Source organism: Gorilla gorilla, chromosome 14, assembly GCF_029281585.2.
Source record: "Gorilla gorilla gorilla isolate KB3781 chromosome 14, NHGRI_mGorGor1-v2.1_pri, whole genome shotgun sequence".
Lineage (NCBI taxonomy): Eukaryota > Metazoa > Chordata > Mammalia > Primates > Hominidae > Gorilla > Gorilla gorilla.
Window position 1 is genome coordinate 116,487,449 of NC_073238.2, and position 16,101 is coordinate 116,503,549.

Consider the following 16,101-nt stretch of genomic DNA (forward strand, 5'->3'; position numbering starts at 1 on the left):
TAAAAATCCTAGAAGGTAACCTATGAGAAAATCTAGATGAACTTAAGTTGGGCTATGACTTTCATATATGACACCAAAGGCATGATTCAGGGAAGAAATAATTAATAAACTGGACTTCACTAAAATTAAAAATTTCTGCTTTGCAAATGACTGTCAACATTATGTGAAGAGAAGCCACAGACTGGAAGTTTTTTTTTTGCAATAGAAATATCTGATTTTAAATATACAAATATCTCTTAAAGCCCAGTAATAACAATGCAAGTTGATTTAAAAATGGACCAAAGACCTTAACAGATAAGTTTCCAAAGAAGATATACAGATGGCAAATAAACATGTGAAAAGATGTTCCACATTATATGTCATCAGGGAAATGCACATCAAAACAACCACTGCACGCCTATTTGGAATGCTCAAATCCAGAAAACTTACACAATCGAATACTGACAAGAAAGTATCAGACAACAGAAACTCTCATTCACTGCTGGTGGGAATAAAAAAAAAAAATGGCACAACCACTTTAGAAGACAGTTTGATGGTTTCTCATAACAACTAAACATTGTCTTACTACATGATCCACCAGTCATACTCCTTGATATGTACCCTAAAATGCTGAAAACTTCTGTCTCCACGAAAACCTGCATGCAAATATCTATGGCAGCTGCATTCATAATTTGCCAAAACTTGAAAGCAACCAAGATGGCCTTCAGTAGGCAAATGGATAAGTAAACTGTGGAACATCCAGGCAATGAAGTATTATTCATCTCTAAAAGGAAATGAGCTATCAATCCATGAACAGACATGGAATAAACTTAAGTGTGTATTACTAAGTGAAAGGAGCCAATCTTAAAAGCCTACATACCACATGATTCCAACTGCATGACATACTGTAAAAGGCAAAACAATGGAAACAGTAAAAAGATCAGTGGTTGCCAGGAATTGGGGTGGGGAAAAGAATGAATAGGCAGAGCACAGAAGATTTTTAGGGCAGTGAAAATACTCTGTATGATACTATAATCATGGATACATATCATCATATATTTGTCCAAACCCACAGAATGTATAACACCAAGGATAAACCCTAATGTAAGTGATGGACTTTGGGTGCTAATGATGCATCATGTAGGTTCATCAATTGTCACAAATGCACCACTCTGGTGCGGGATGTTGGTAACAGGAGAGACTATGCGTGTGGGGGCAAGGGGCATAAGGGGAATCTCTGTGCCTTCATCTCACTTTTTCTGAGCATCTAAGAGTGCTGTAAAAACATAAAGTCTTTCTTTAAGTACATTTATATCAAGATTTTATTCCTGTGGATTTTCCTGCATTCATAATGGAAGAATCACTTATGAATTGTTTGGGTCTAACTGTAATTTTTGTACAAACCATTTATTGTGGGCTAATGTGTGCTGTTACATTAATGCTGTTAGTAATTTCCTGTTTGCTATACATTTTTATCTTTATCTCATTATTGTGTATATTAGTGAGACTACAAAACACAAACCTTTTAACTGAAATATTAAATACTGTTTTATAAGTGGGATTCATTAAAACAAACATTTGGATAATGAATGACAGGTTAAATTTCATTTAATGATTAATAAAGTAAATATTGCACTAAAAAGAATAGCCTGAAATACTAATATTAGTCCTATTATCTCAGCTCAGGGTTGAAAGTACTTAAATTATTAATAAGACAAAACAGTCATCTAATTGTTTTCTTTTCTTGTATGACATTTCTGTAACTACAGAACAAGAAAGAAATGTCAATTATATATCAATGAGTAATTCCTGTTAAATTGCATAGTGAAAAATACCAAGTAAGAAACTAAAAAAGCTAAAATGGGTTAGCATAATAGTAAGATACTAAACCTGATGCTTTTCAAAAAATTGTTAATTTGGAGCAAATGGACAGAACACACTGCATTTCTAAACAACCTAATCAATAGTACTCAAATATCTACTGCAGTGTTCTAGGAACATTATTTAAATCAAAGAATGACATAGAACTATCAAGGAACTTATTGAGGAAATATACAACAAATAGTAACAAAATGCACAGATTTAAAACTATATTAAACAAACAAAACACATAGATTTAAAATTATATTAAACTATATTAAATTAAATTATATTAAACTATACTAAATTAAATTAAAACCGTGTGTGAATATTTTCAATCTAGTAAAATCAATGTTGAGTTAATTAATCTAAGATATTGTAGAGGATGCTTAATGCTTAAATATCTTAGCATGGGGGCTGTAGTGCAGAAGGATGTTTGGTGCAAATCAGCATGGATCTTCATATTCTTTCCCATGGAAAGATTCAAGCCCCTACAGTGTTAGCTCCGCTTGGCACCATATTTCATTAGCAGTGTGGTAGCATTCTATCTCTACATCCACAAAGAGAGTAGAAGAAAGCTTCGGCAAATACATTGAGGCTAATGAGACGCATGATGAAAGGTTAATTTAACACGTTACAAGGCTTTAATCATCAATGTGAAAAATGCCCCCCCCCCCCACCCAAGTATTGACCTGAGAAAAGATTTCTCCTCATTATGTCTAGGCTAAAAATCAGGATTAAAGCATTAGTAGATTATTATCACTCATGTGGCCCAATTTTATTGAGTAGTAAGTCTGTGCACACAACTAAAATGAACACTTTAAATATGGCATTGACAGCTTCAATAAAATTATACTTGTAGTAAATGTTAGACTTCAGGCAAATACACATCTGGATGCTTACTCAATCAGGGTTGTTGTAATATTGAATATTAATCTGGCCCATATATAAATTACAGCCTGATTTTCTGATCCATGAATTCAGGAAATGGGCTGAAAACATTTTTAGGTAAAACTTTCTGAAGTTTTTTCAACTTGAGTTGTGTGGAATTCTAGGGATTCTGCATACTTGGTTTTAGATTCCTTTTTTTTGAAACACATTTTAATGATTTTTGAAATAAAAATATACATACTTTAAAGGAGAGGGATTAAAATTTTTCTCTTAAATTTGAGAGTTTAGACAAACTCTCAAGTTAAGTACTTGTACCACCTTTCCAGCGCATATACATGTATAAAACAATGTTGTCAAACAGATGTTATTTTCTGTCTGCTCTTGATACATTTCAATAAAATACATAAGTAATATATTCAAATACAACAGCCATTCACATTCACAGGAAAGAAAAGGCATTGTTGAAATAAGACATGACTTATTGTGTTCAGGAGGACATTGGGGAGGCTTCCTAGACCAGAGAAAATTTGGCTATAGTTATGTTATGTCACATATACATTATGTGACAATGAAGCAATATTAAAAAAGAAGAACCCACAAATAACTCAAGTTCAAAGACAAAAATAAATTCTAGCTTTAAAGTTAAAAGCTGAAAAGTGCCAGAATTTTCTAACTGCACAATCTAAAAACCAATCCATTGTTGCCTGCTAATTAAGCCACCACGGGGTTTCATATAATTAATAGCAAATCGTCTCTGAATGGAAAAATAAAATAGTTGCAACATGCCTTTACATAGACATGCATCTTAGACAGTCTGTCTTTAAACTATAGTATCAGGACAGACTTTCCATGTAGAAGAGATGATTAATTATGTCTTGGGTTGGGTGCTCTCTTTATTTTCTTTTCTCTCAGGCTAGTAAAGCTTTGGTTTCTATAATTACTTCTCATTTACCTCTAGTTAAATGTGGGTGAAATTTTCTATTAATTAAATTTGAATTCACTCTAATTGGTAAGTTTAAAACAATGACAGGAATAAATTATAGCACATATTGCAACCCAAATAAGGCTGAATAAAACAGATACATTATGTGGCAATGAAGCAATGTTAAGAAAGAAGACCCCACAAACTCTTCAAGTTCAAAGACTAAAATAATTTCTGGCATTCTGTTAAGGTTAGAAAATAAAGATTCTCTTTTATTAGGCAAATGTTTGGAAGAAGCATTTGAAGGCTACCACTTATAGAATCAAAGATAATTTTCCTACACAGAGGAGAAAAAGAGGACTCACTGAAGACTCCAAATTATGAACTATTTTTAATCATTTATTTGGCTTAGTTATTTATAATCAATTTACTCATTGTTGATTTCTAAATATAAAAAATATATAGATAGCAAATGGACTATCAGGGACTTCATGAAGCCATTGTTTTTGATTAAGGAAAGGTGTGGTAGCTATTCTGCTTAAGTGGCCCCTGTTGTATGAATTTTGCACCAATGTTTGCTGATGTATTTCCTTCCTTTAGTGAAGCAGGAGGTGATGCCTATCAGTAAATATCAGTAGATATATTCTGCATTTTCTTCTCTCCACACTCAGAAGGAAAGAATTTTAAAACTCAGCCTCACATTTTAAAACATATTGAATTATAAACTTTTAATGCAGGCAAATCCCTCAGAAATTCTCCAGCCTGATTTCCTCATTTCACAGATGAGTAATCAGTTGCTCTGGGAGAGGATGTTATCTGCCCAAGGTCACTTAGCTAATAGGAAATCTAATCTGCGACTAATGACAAATGTGTGCTCTTTCTTTCACACCAAGCACTTGTGGGCATTTTTTTTTTCTTGTCAGTGATATAGGTGAACACAATTTCATAAAGCTTGCAGATGGACAGAACCTGAGAGGAAGATGAGGAAGATCTAATGTGTGAGAAATGATAAAATAAGAGTTCAAAAGAAGGTTGGCAACTTAGAGAGATAGAAAGGAAATGGCAAAATACAATTTTATAGAAATCAGTGTAGAGTTCTCCTCTGAGTTAACCACACATGCACAGACTCCTCACACATTTAGTTATGGAATGAAGAAGGTACATCTTAAGAAGAGCTTGTACCATGACAGCTAGTTGCAGAAAGACTAGCTTAAGTGGGTTTCATGAATCCAAATGCAGTGTCTGCTGGACTGAAGTTAATGGTCTGTTAATTTGGTTTAGAGACAGAAGACTTCGGCTAAAGTCCTAACCAGTTGTGAGTATTATCTGAGTATCATCTGTAATTTTTAAAAATGTATTCCTCCCATACTAGATCATAAAAGCTAGAAGAGTGGCACCATTCTTGATGTATTCTCTCCTATATCCTAGGATTTTGCGCTGTGCCAAGCATACAGTAGACATTCCATTAGTACTTGTTAAATCAATTATTAAGGTAATGTAACTTATCCTCTCTGAGCCCCAGTTTTCTCATTTATAAAATTAAGAACCTACAGTTGTGAAAGTGTTTTGGAAACTCCAAAGTGCTGTGGTAATATAAGCAATTACTACTGTCATTGAGAAATACTACCAATAATACTTAGAGAATTTAATACAACTCAGCCTGAAAAAGCTAAGATTAGCAGAACAGAGCTGTCTCCAAATATTTGAAGAACTATTTTATTTAAGGGATTGGACCCATTTTTGTATGTAGTTCCAGAGGAGCAGATGGTGACCACTGTCCAGGCAGATGTGTCTCAATGTAAGGACAACATCTGTAATATTAATAATTAGAATGTATCCTGTAATTTTCTCTCTACCCTTGGAAACCAGTTGAGATCCAGAGTCTTTCACTGGGAGGCTTAAAGCCTAGAGCAGCCTTGGTGCTAGAGGCGGACAGGGATAATGAACTAATCTTGAACCAATTCATCCATAGCAATCTCAATGCTTTCGTTAGCTCTTATAGGTATTTAATATGGCCAAAGGAATGAAGGAAGTCTTGCTGGTTTAGAAGCCCTGCCTACCACAACCCCTACACCACCCCATCCCCTGCATAGTCTGATGTCATCACTAGTGGAAATGTTTAAACAGCAGTGAATATGCATGATAGACAGAATCTTGCATTGGAGAAAGAGTGAATCTTTGAATTTCAAGGTCATATTCAGCTGAATATAAGCTAGAGAAATTGGAACTTATGAAGGTGGTGATGAATACATGAGCTTAAAAAGGATTGGAAAGGGCCAGGCACGGTGGCTTATGCCTGTAATCCCAGCACTTTGGGAGGCTGAGGCAGGAGGATCACATGAGGTCAGGAGTTCAAAACCAGACTGGCCAACATGGTGAAACCGTGTCTCTACTAAAAATACAAAAATTAGCCAGTGAGCCAAGATTGTGCCATTGCCCTCCAGCCTGGGCAACACGAATGAAACTCCATCTCAAAAAAAAAAAAAAAAAAACGATTGGAAAGAAGAGATATGAACTTCTCTTTTTGCTTCCCTGAAGTAGAGAAAGCAGAGCTTAAGAAACAATTTATATGGACTATGTGTCCCAACTTCCTAAAAATCACCACATAAAATTCTATGTAGGAAATAAAAATAATTGCAGATTAACACACAGTTTATATATTAATCACATCAGTTTATAAATATAATGCATACACATGAAAAACACACAAAAAATGTGTGTTCTAATAAAGAAATTAGATAGAACAGTTCTTAATTTACTTATTTTCATTTTGCCACTTGTGTGAACTTAGTTGTCAAATGCATTAACCCAAAGAAAACTTAGCAATTTGATGAACCTTGAGTCCATTTGGAATTTGTCTTCTCTGCTAGAAAAAGAGAATGTATGTTTTTAGAAAAACATTTGGCCCACAGATGATATGAGAAAAAGCTTTTCCCATTTAAATAGCTGCTATTTTTATAAATGGAACCACATCAACTTTTCCATAAGGAGAAAACACACTCTTGTGAAGAGCCGAGAAATTCTGGGGTGAGTGTGTGTGTGTGTGTTAGAGTTGCCAAGTAGTTTTCCCTTACATTTAAGCAACATATCTTAGGAAAGAAAAGAGATGCACTTAGAGTTACTTCCCTGTCCCTGTGCAGGTTGGTATAGCAGAGTGGAGGTCTTAAGGGATAGAGGGCCTAGGGAAGAAGTGTAATGATGCCTAAAGGATTTCCTGGAAGTTGGCAGGTAATGTGAAATGAAATTGGAAGGGTGAGGAGGCTGTGTTCCCCCTGATGCCAGTGTGTGCTTTCATTTGATATTAATAGTTATTGAGCCAAGGGGGAAACATCTTTACCTTGTAAAATAATTCATTGCTATCAATTACGCACGTGAGCTAGAATGTTCAGGCCACGTTGACAAACTTCTCAATTAGAAACGCTGTATTTCTGAAAGTAATTATAAAATACATTGCATGGCAATGTTTTTCCAAGATAAAGAAAAATTCATGAAAGCGTTACACAACTTTCTGAAATTCAAAACCAGCCTAGTCAACAGGGACTACCTTCTACAGATTCATTTTCTTATTCACGTGGTGCACTTATGAGTTCCATTAATATAGATGAAAATTACACACAGGTATCCGGAAAAGACATCTGAGGCCTTCCACACTTCACCTTATTATCAGTGGGGATATCAGAGGGCAGCTTTCTTTCTGCATCATCTCTCTGAGTGAAAGCTGGTTATTTAACTTCATTTGTCAGCTAATCAGCCAGAACGTGAAGCTATTAAAATTTAGAACTGGCCCCTGGAAAGGTAGATGCTCTGTGAAACGCCAAAATGAAAATTACCTGGTGTTATGATGACCACCTTAACTTGAAGCCATCATCATTAGGATGCATTTCTCAAGGCAGCGTACAGGGCACACATGGATAATCATCAGACTGTATTTTCATCTGAAGCTTGCCATTCAGGGACTCCATCCTCAGTTCTGGGACAATAGACTAAATCCCCTCTCAATTTATACAAATCAGTGGCAGATCTCAGCTGGCAAAAGGCAGCCTTCGAGGCTGTCTCCTTCAAAATGGAGAAGGCCACAGCTCCAGCTAGAGTCACTGAAAGGCAAGAGCATAAGAAAATCCCAGCTGCAGAACAAAACCCATGGTTCTTCCACAGCACATCTCATTGCTGAGATCTGGTCGCATGAAGCATGTTCTATAGCTACTCTTCTGTGTCTCCTGGTAATTTATGTGCAATACTGTCTTAGTACATTCGGTATTCTTTGTACATTCAAAATACCATGAACTGGGTGGCTTCTAAACAACAGAAATTTATTTCTCACAGTTCTGGAAGCTGGGAAGTTCAAGTTCAAGGCCCTGGCAAATTCAGTTTTTGGTGAGGGTTTCCATTTCATAGTCAATGCCTTCTTTTTGGGTCTTCACAGGGTGGAAAGGGCAAGGGTTGTCTCTCAGGCCTTTTTTAAAATGAAGTTGTTAATCCCATTCATGCAGGTGTCACCCTCATGACCTAATCAACTCCCAAAGACCTTTGTTATTTGGCTTCTAGTTATAGATATTTCAAAAGGCGAAGTGTTATACCTTTTCAAGCTTTGTATAGTGCTATCATCTGACTGCTTTATTCCCCCAATATTCATATGTTGAAACAGTCATCTCAAAGGGGATGGTATCAGACAGTGGGGCCTTTGGCAGGTATTTAGTATTTGTCTTAACTTTTCATCTAACTTCTAAATTCCTGGCCCCAAGTGCCATTGTTTTGTAGCCCCTATTCTACCTAGATTTCTCTGGATGGGAGTCAGTGCAAACTTCTTTTGTTATAAAAAGGTTGTATTCTGCCACTAGTGAGTAACGGAGGAAGAGCAATTAAGAATGGCCTTTTATTAAGATGCCAGCCTTTGTTGAGCAGTCTTGGTAATATCATAATTTGCAAAATTCAGAAGCTGATATGAGAGTTCCAGGGCTGTCACCAAAACCTAGGTTTGACATCTGAATTTAACTGACACTGTTTGCCTGCTTTGAGGCTGTCCTTCCATTGTGTCTCTAACTGCAAATGAGAATGACTCCCCGAGGGAAGCCTTTGGGATCACAAATGCATCAACATCTGGGAATCAAATCTCTTTCAATTACATTAATTATCTGCTATGTGCAGGAGAAAGTTTTGAATCTAAAATAACATTAATTTAATCTCAAGGTTAGAGAGAGATTTTAAACTTCCTTTAAACCCCAAAATGCCGAGGCGGGTGGATCACCCAAGGTCAGGAGTTTGAGACCAGCCTGACCAACATGGTGAAACCCCATCTCTATTAAAAATGCGAAAAAATTAGTTGGGCATGGTGAGAGGCACCTGTAATTCCAGCTAGTCGGGAGGCTAGGGTAGGAGAATCGCTTGAACCCAGGAGGTGGAGGTTGCTGTGAGCCGAGATCGCACCATTGCACTCCAGCCTGGGTGACAAGAGCAAGACTCCATCTCAAAATAAAATAAAATAAAACCCAGAGGGGAAGAATCTATATGCACACTGTAATGAAACTGTGATAAAACATATGCAGGGAAGCACATCCTTGAGGTACTTCGTGAGAGTGCCTGGTAAATCAAATGTCTGGGATGCTTGCTTCAGTCAATGAGGCAAAGGAAAGTCCGGCTGCCAAATTATTTACTTAAGAAGTGGTTATAATGTTATTTTACCCAGTTGGAACTGTCTGCCTATACTAGCTTAGTGCTCAATACAGTTCAATTCTGTTGATCATTTTTTCGAAATCTCACGTACATTCTTCTCATCTAAAGATGCCCGTTGCCATCGCTAAGCCACCCTATTGTCCATCTCTTCCCAGTACAACCCACACCATGTGAATGTTGCAACACCACTTCCATCATGGTTCATCATGGTTCTCCTTGTGTAAGTAGCTCACCTATTGAAGCAAGCCTAAACCTCCATCGCCTTGCCTCAGCCTGCAGCTGATGGTCTTCCACACCATTCCTGCAGGCAGCCTCTTCCTGGCAGTCAGGCAGGGCTCCTTGCTGAATGGTCTGTATAGCGTGCTCTGTCGTACCTGTTTTGCTTTTACCTATGCTATGGTCACTGGCTGTAACATCCTTCTCCTCCTGTCCTGCTTCCCATGGTCAAATGTTTGTCATTCTCAAGGTCCTTTTAGGTTCTGCCCCACCTGGCTCTTTTGGCCCACACAACCTCTCCCCTTTTCTAAAAAGTGTTTATAGATTATAGCATGGGTTTTGCTGTGGTTTTGTGTTTTTATGAGCATGTGTGACTATGTATGTATCTATAGATAGACACTGCTTGTAATTTCTTAAAGAAAACATCTTCTACTTGTTTTGTTCAAAATGTCTGAAGCCAATTGTTTTTGTTTGCTTTTAGAAAAAAAAAAACTGACATCAAGGAGAGAGCATAACACAGCCCCCACTACCACCAATTATGCAGCCGAGTGAGTTTCCCATATTTGGGGAAATCACGGAAATCAGCACATCAGAATGCAATGGGTAAGCTCACCCTGGGAAAAACCATTTTCATGATCATGCCATCTCCCCTGCCGGGTAAGACCAGTCTGTGAATTTCTCTGTTGTCATAACATATGCCCCGCAAACATGGATTTGTTATGTTCTACCTCACCTCTAGTGAGATATATCACTTAATGAAATAAGTGACTGAAAAGTCACAGAAGATGTCAAAGCACCATGTTATCTGCCCTCCCTTGCCTCCTAGTCCGGAATCACCCCCTTTAGTTATCTCACCTCCCTTTATGTGATATTAAAGAATCATTTGAAAAGGCCAGAGGGTGTAGCTGGGATCAAAACTCAGGCAGACAAATATGTCATGTGTCCATATTAACAACAATACACGTTTCTTCCTGATTTAGAAATCAGGCTATAGTTTCACAATAGTCAAAAACCAACAGCAAACCTGATAGTCAAAGCCTAGTAAGGTTCACTTCTTTCATTGTGTTAATGTATGAATATTTCAGCGACTAAGGCACATTTCCAGGAAATAACAATTAAGGGAAAAATGTAATTTAGCAATATTTTTACATAAAACCATTATGTGTTTAAATTTATATAAATTCCATTTTGAAATATTTCTCCAAATGTAAACAACAGATAAAAGACACATGAATCAATGCATTTGCGTACATCTAGTCTGAAGGTATAAATACTTTGGGTTTAAACTATTGATCTGAATATTGCACTGAACACTATCATTATTATCTTAATATGTTCACATAAGGTCCCAAGGTAATTTGACATTTTTAATGTGTCCTAATGGTAACATGATTTGACTATTATATTTACAAAAGGAACAACTAGCACCCTACTTTCTAGCAAACAATAATGTCATGTAGAATCTCTTAGAGAAACTGCATGGGCTATGTGTTTCTTTAGTAATTTTTTCTTGGACAAATTTAAAGTTGTATCTTTTTATTTTCAGCAAGTATCATGCCTTGAAAAACCTCCCTTCTCTGTGGTTCTGTGGTAAAGTATCAAGGGCATAGACTCTGAAACCTGATGGTCGCACATTCGGATTTTGATTCAGCTACTTCTTAACTGACTGGCACTGGGCAATTCACTTAATATCCCTGAGCATCAGTTTGGGTATCTGGAAAGGATACACTGGTGCTGGTACAATATTTACTATTTAAAGTTGAGATATGGCTAAAATAAATAATTATTAATAAGGTTCCCCACTTGTTGGATTGATAGAACTGCCAGTACTTGCTAAAGGGAAACAAGTTGTAAAATACTACAAACCGTGTGGAGTTAGAAAGGCACCCTTGCTTCCTTTGCTACCCTCTATCTTTTGAAGGTAGTTGTGGTTCACAGGATCTCAGCAGCCAGAAATACTGCTGCTGATTTTATAATTTTCCAGCAGGCACTTGTGAATCACCATATGCTCTAACTTTTTTTTCTAAGAAATTCTGGCAGCATTTAAAAAATGAACTCACTATGCCAATGTCAATCTAAAGATGCCAATCTACAACTTAAAGTCTTTGCTACTTTTATTCTTCAACGTGAAGTCCAAATCTCCACTATTGACTTGTCATGGTCAGTGTCTTTGTCTAAATGACAGTGTATAATGACACACGGTGGGATTTTCTCTTTGTTTGAAGTCAGGTGGGGAAAGGGGTGGTGCACTTGACATGTCTTTATTATTTTTCTTTAAGAACCCCCTGTTAAACCTTTAAAACTGATTTTTCCCACTCCCTTCAAACTTTGAAGGATCTTCGTGCAGTTCACCCAGAACAGAACTCATCACACAGCACTGATACACAGGCTATGGGGAAGGGGAGATCAGGGGCACGGAGAAGCACAATGCAGGGGTTTAACAAGCATTTCATTAACTGAATTTAGGAACTCTAACGTTCCTCCGAAGCAGACGGCTCCTTGCTCTAAGAGCTCCAGTGTCTTCCCACAGCCCATGCACCTGCATGGCCTTCCCACTGCTGACAACTTTGCCTCTATTTCGTGTGCGTGCCATGTCAGCCACACATGTCCATCTTCCTAATGATCCTCGTGCTTGCTACTCATGGTCACCTTATGGTTTTTACACTTGCTGTCCACCCCACATGCTTTCCCTCCCCAAGCGTCTTGCCATAGCATGCTCCCCCTGCTCTCTGTCTCTTTGTCTTTGTCTTTCTCTCTCTCTCTCTCTCACTCATTTCAGTTAAATTGTATGTCCCTTGAGTGTTAACATCTGAAATAGAGCCTTCCCAAACTGATCTTGCCATTCTTTTATTCTGCTCTATTTTACTTCAAAGAGTTTATCACTGCCTGAATTTCTATGTATTTTCAGTTCACTGTTTCTTCCACTAGGCTTTGTTCCACTAGTCTCTGGCCTCAGGAAGACTGGATGTTGTCTTTTTTTCTACTGTATTCTCAGCATCAGAGCTGTGCCTGATCACGATAGAAACTCAAAGACTAAATGAATACATGAGTGTCATACATATATCGAATAGTAGACTTTCAACTATTGCATTTTCTAAAAAAGCAGGAAAGAGTCAGGGACTAGCATGGTATATAGCAGAGGGCTGACGTAGTTCCTTTAACTGTATTATCTCATTTAATTATTAAAAAATATGGAGTATCTTTCATTCTCATTTTAGAGCTGAAGCCTCTGATTTTAGAATTTAAATTGCCCAATCTAAACTTGTCCAATCTAAAGATATACACTTAGGAAGTGACTGCCAGCATTTAAGCCCTGGGTTTTAGATTCCAAATTTGATACTTTTGTCTCCACATAACACAGATGTAAAATAGTTTTTAAAGAAGCTTAGAGAGTTTACAGACTTTGTTGATTTTTAGTTAAGTGGTTAATATTACTAGGTAATTGATTCAGCAGCTGGGATAAGATAAATAATTAAATGAATGTTTATATAAGCAAAGAGCCAAACCAGCAATTGAATCAATAAAGCCTACTATGCTTTCATTTTTCTCTGGCTCTCCTTTCCAACTTCCCTTGAATAAAGGTATCCCTTAAAATTCAGTACATGTTCTTTTTGGTTTATGGAGATCTCATTCTTTTTGATGACTTCATAACCTTAATTTTGCATTTCTATGACTGACCTTCAGTTTGAATTCCAGTCCTGTCTCCTAATGTCTACTGAATATTCTCACTTTGAGTTCTTTTCGTTATGTCCTCAAAGTCAGTATTACTCTGTGTCCCCAACTGGCTCCTTGTCCTAAATTTTCCTTCCCAGACACTAAGCGTTAGCCATATTTAATTACTTAGCCAAATAATTGTTACATCCTATTCATTCTTCCTTAAATTATGTCTATATATTGCACTTACATCAAATTTACTATTTTCACTGCCAATATCATATTTCAAATCCATGTGCACTCACACCTCGATTGCTACAATAGCTGCTTTTTTGTGGTTTTATTTTGTATTTTACTTCTGAGTTCACAGGTACATGTGCAGGTTTGTTACATAGGACACCTGTATCATGGGGATTTGTTGCACAGATTATTTCATCACCAGGTATTAATTAAGCCTAGTACCCATTAATTATTTTTCCTGATCCTCTCCCTCCTCCTACCCTTCACCCTCTGAAAGACCTCAGTGTCCGTTCTTCCCCTCTGTGTGTCCATGAGTTCTCATCATTTGGCAACTACTTAATAAGTGAGAACATGTGGTATTTGGTTTTCTTTTCCTGTATTAGTTTGCTGAGGATAATGGCCTCCAGCTCCATCCATGTTCCTGCAAAGGACATGATCTCATTCTTTTTTATGGCTGCATGGTATTCTGTGGTGTATATGTACCATATTTCTTTAACCAGTCTATCATAGATGGGCATTTAGGTTGATTCCATGTCTTTGCTATTGTGAATAGTGCTGCAATGAATATACACCTGCATGTGTCTTTATAATGGAACAATTTGTAATCCCTGTGGTAATGGGATTGCTGAGTCAAATGGCATTTCTGTCTTTAGGTCTTTGAGGAATTGTCACTCTGTCTTCCACAATGATTGAACTCATTTACACTCCCACCAACAGTGTATAAGCATTCCTTTTTCTCCACAAACTTGCCAGCATCTGTTATTTTTTTACTTTTTAGTAATAGCCACTCTGACTGGTATTAGATGGTATCTCATTGTGGTTTTGATTTGCATTTCTCTAACGATCAGTGATGTTGAGCCTTGTTTTCATATGATTGTTGGTGCATGTATGCCTTCTTTTTAAAAGTGTTGGCCGGGTGCGGTGGCTCATGCCTGTAATCCCAGCACTTTGGGAGGCTGAGGCGGGCAGATCACAAGGTCAGGAGATCAAGACCATCCTGGACAACATGGGAAAACCCTGTTTCTACTAAAACTACAAAAATTAGCTGGGTGTGGTGGCACATGCCCATAATCCCAGCTACTCAGGAGGTTGAGGCAGGAGAATCGCTTGAACCCAGGAGGCTGAGATTGCAGTGAGCTGAGATTGCACCACTGCACTCCAGCCTGGTGACAGAGCGAGACTCTGTCTCAAAAAAAAAAAAAAAAAAAAAAGTATCTGTCCATATCCTTTGCCCACTTTTTAATGGCGTTGAGGTTTTTTTTTGGTAAATTTTTTAAGTTCCTTATAGCTGCTAGATATTAGACCTCTGTTGAATGTATAGTTTACAAAAATTATCTCCCATTGTCTAGGTTGCCTGTTTACTCTGTTAATAGTTTCTTTTGCTGTGCAGAAGCTCTTAAGTTTAATTAGATCCTATTTGTCAATCTTTGCTTTTGTTGCAACTGCTTTTGGCATCTTTGTCATGAAAATCTTTGCCTTTGTTGACATTGCCCTAAATGGTATTGCCTAGGTTGTCTTCTTTGGTTTTTACAGTTTCGTATTTTACATTTAAGTCCTTAATCCATCTTGAGTTAATTTTTGTGTATGGTGCAAGAAAAGGGCCCAGTTTTAATCTTCTGCATATGGCTAGCGAGTTATCCCAGCACCACTGACTGACTAGGGAATGAATCCTTTCCCCATTGCTTTTTTGTTGTTGTTCTTAGGTTTGTCAAAGATCAGATAGTTGTAAGTGTGCAGTCTTATTTCTGAGTTCAGTATTTTGTTCCATCGGTCTGTGTCTGTTTTTGTACCAAAGCCATGCTGTTTTGCTTACTATAGCCCTGCAGCAGTTTCTTGATTGATCTCTTTGTTTCCTGATTCCTCTGTTATAACTTATCCTGTACATTAGTGCCAAACTGATATTCCTTAAAGTTCTTTCAACAAGTCACTGCTCACAGTTCAAAGTTTGGACATCATAGCTTAGAAGTAGCTATCTACAATGTGGTCCCAATAGACCTTCTGATCTTAACTTCTACTATTCTTTAATATCCTCTAGTTCAGAGAAGTCTTTTAAATATGCCCTACTCATTTTTGCTGCCAGAAAATTTTCTACATTCTGATCATTTTGGGGAATATAGTTTCTTCTTCTTTCAATTTATTCAGATCCCACAAGGCTCCACTTACGACCCACCTTCATGAAGCCATTTCTGATTGGGTTGCCACATTGCTCAATTCCAGGAGAAACCATTAACATATTTGTGCTCCAGGGAGCAAATTTCTTGTTTACTTTCTAATATTACCATTTCTTCCCTTTAGACTTTAGTCTTATGTAAAGTTTAATTGATGTCATTCTGAAGATTATTTAACCTTTTCAATGTTTGAATGGTAACATATACTGAATATAATCTTCCCATTTCCCAGCTATTTTCCCATTCTTATCTAATCTTTCTCTTGTCCCACTTGTCAATTTTACTCATGGCTTTTCAGGGTCAGCATGTGTTTATTAAACACCTGCTGTGTGTCTTGGACTGTTTAAGACAATAGACATACACTGTTGAATGAATTAGACTTGATCTTTGCTTTGGTGCAGCACTCACATCACTGCACATGCAATCTATGGGATCAAGTGTGGCAAGGGGGAAGTATCAGATGCTAAGGTGGCTTTAATAATAGGCTAGTGAGGTCATGAA

The 16,101-nt window shown here is 37.3% G+C and overlaps 1 protein-coding gene and 1 non-coding gene across 6 annotated transcripts in view; both read right to left on the reverse strand.

Annotated features, from left to right (window-relative positions):
- FGF14 (fibroblast growth factor 14) overlaps positions 1-16,101 on the reverse strand; it is a 679,448-nt gene that overhangs the window by 48,182 nt on the left and 615,165 nt on the right. The gene's annotated exons all lie outside the window — the stretch shown is intronic.
- LOC115930495 (U1 spliceosomal RNA) lies at positions 10,038-10,203 on the reverse strand. Its single transcript, XR_004067131.2, has one exon. It is a non-coding gene; the product is annotated as a U1 spliceosomal RNA (small nuclear RNA).